We start from the raw sequence: 2,793 nt of genomic DNA, 5'->3' as shown, positions 1-2,793 counted from the left end.
TTTTCTCAGCGTGAGAAAAATGCGTTGAGTTTTTCCTGCGCCACAGGCTTGCCTGGGTGAATACGAGAACAACGAACGCGGCATTTGCAAACGATAAACTATTGTAAGATTGAATGTAGCTGATAAGATGATGAAGCGTCGACTAGGGCTCGACCAGGACANTCGGCATCCCGAGCCGATCGGGCTTCACTTCGTTTTTCTGAATCAGAACGACAGGGTGTATTTGCTTGTGCGTATTGTGACCTTTTCTAATAAATTCGTGAGAGCCATACAATCGATGTAGTTCATTTGAAATCAACCACGGTTCATTTACTCGCTTCACCGTTTCGGGGTGAACAATCAAATTAATACGAATAGGAAGTACACTGGAAGTAACATTATTAAACACATTTACGTGTATTTTTCTGTAAGCGCACTGTAAATATATTTTTCTCTATGAACCATTCTTACCGAATTTTTTGTAAGAATCATTCGGTACTTACGACTGTCTACCAGGTTTGAAGGTAATATATTGAACAATGTTTTTCGAGGAAGGCGCTTATTATGAACTATAAGTACAATATTGCGAATGATACTTTTCATAATTCACAAGCGACCATGCACACTTTAACAGTGAAACATTGTCCAAGCAATTTTTACATTTTTTTCTTCGGTCATCAGTCTGCATCGAAACGTCGCAGAATCTATTTCAAGAATTTGTCCCGTCCGTACTTAAAAAAATGGAATGTGATAAAGTGATAGCTGGTCCTTCGCGTGAGGAAATAGTTGTCGATGAAGAATCGTCAAGTTTAAAAATACATATGTGTTGTGCGTGGAAAACGTGTGGGGAAATGTTAAAAGAAAATGGTTTCATGACGGAGATGAAGTTGGTCGAATCGTCAGACATTACTGAACAAATTGCGGCTGAAATGTACAGTCGTATAATTATCATGTTGGACGAAATAGACATGAAACAAGATGAAGAACTGATATTTATGGATGATAGTGTAAGCGATGATTCCGAAACATGAACGGGTACTTCCGATGAGGAAGAAGAATGGAATGGAGAACTTATAAAACGGAGTGAGCGGATATCTTTAGATTATGAGAAAAAAGTTGTGGCACTCGCTAAAGCACATCCGTCGTGGTCTCTGGAGACGCTGCAAAAAAATGGTGCATCGTTATTGAAAAGGAAACATTTTCTGAAACTCTTTGATTTTCAATTCATTATATGATTTCATTTATACTGTCTGAAATATAGATAATATAATATATGTAAAGTATTTTTCTGTTCATTCTTCAGATGGGAAGCAGATATCGCTAAAGGGGGTACTGATTTTGACAAGTACACAAAGATAAATAGTATGATCGTCCAGAGGTTTAAAGAAGCAAAAGAGAATCATGAATAAATTACTACTTGCATGCTACAACAATGGGGTTTATCTTTTGCTCGTGAATTGCAATTTAATAAATTTATTGCCAGTATAGGATGGGCCGAGAAATTAAAAAATAAATATAAAATACGGCAGCGTAAAATTACGAGATTCATGAGTAAAGCGGATGTATCATCGAGTGCAGGCGTTCTGCAAAATGCAACGATATTCCAAACAGAAATTAGGAATATGTCCCACAATTATGACGCTAATTTTATAATTAATACAGACCAGACGGGCTGTCAGTATCAGTCATCTATAAATATGACGTTAGACATTAAAGGAGTAAAAAATGTTATTGTTCAAACAGATAGCGTAAATAAATTAACGCATTCGTATACTGCGCAGTACACAATAACTATGTCAGGCCACATTGTATCCTTGGTATTTATTTGTTTACAAGAAACGGCTGATAAATTTGGTCCAAGAGTGCAGAAAGAAATTGATACCTTGATAAAAAAATTAAAAAACGTAGTTGTAACATGTAGCAAATCTGGAAAATTAACGAAGCACTTGTACGCGGAATATTTACGAAAAGTTCTGCAACCATACGTTGTAAATAATAATTTCTTATTAATTGTGGATTCGTGGGGCGGACATATGGGCGATGTTTATAAAAGTATATTTACAGATAGCGAGAATAATAGAAACTGGCAACTTGCCATTATACCCCCAAAATGTACTCCTTTAATACAGCCATGCGATGTGTATTTCTATCGCCAAGTAAAACTTTTTATTAAAAAATTGCAATATTGCACGTACGTACTAGAAAATAAGGTAAATTTAACTAGAAGATCGGACGATTTAACAATACATTCCTTAATTCAAAATCAATTGAGTGTACCTGTTTTTAAGCCTATGTTATTGTATGCGTGGTATTCAGCCGGATTGACAAATATAGAAAAACCTATTTTTAAAAACGTTAGCGAAGTATGTTTTCCACATGAATTAAAATTATGTGATTGCGAAAATGTTTCACTGTTAAAGTGTGCATGGTGCGCTTGTGAATTATGTTTTCCATGTTTTTATGAAAAGTATTGTGGGATTAAATTTGGGAACGGGTATACAATTGAAATAGATATTGTGAACCGTAACTATTAAATACTAATTTTAAGTGTTGTAATGTTTCGATAATTCGTATTCTTGCACTTTAAACGTATTCCGATGCAATATTATATTTCGACGCGAACGACACTATTACAACTCGACTCACCGCAGTACATTTCATTACTGAACTCGACATTCGACGACTCTCAACGTTTCACGACAACGATTCTCTTTTTTATAATAAACAACATTTTCTCTAGGAGACTAACATGAACAATTTGTTAATAGGTAAATCTAATGATATGAACGATAAACTAAATGAACGCCCTCTATC

The sequence above is a fragment of the Ceratina calcarata genome, unplaced genomic scaffold (assembly GCF_001652005.2).
Source record: "Ceratina calcarata isolate Rehan_Ccalc_2016 unplaced genomic scaffold, ASM165200v1 scaffold673, whole genome shotgun sequence".
Classification (NCBI taxonomy): domain Eukaryota; kingdom Metazoa; phylum Arthropoda; class Insecta; order Hymenoptera; family Apidae; genus Ceratina; species Ceratina calcarata.
This window is presented reverse-complemented; position numbering follows the sequence as displayed.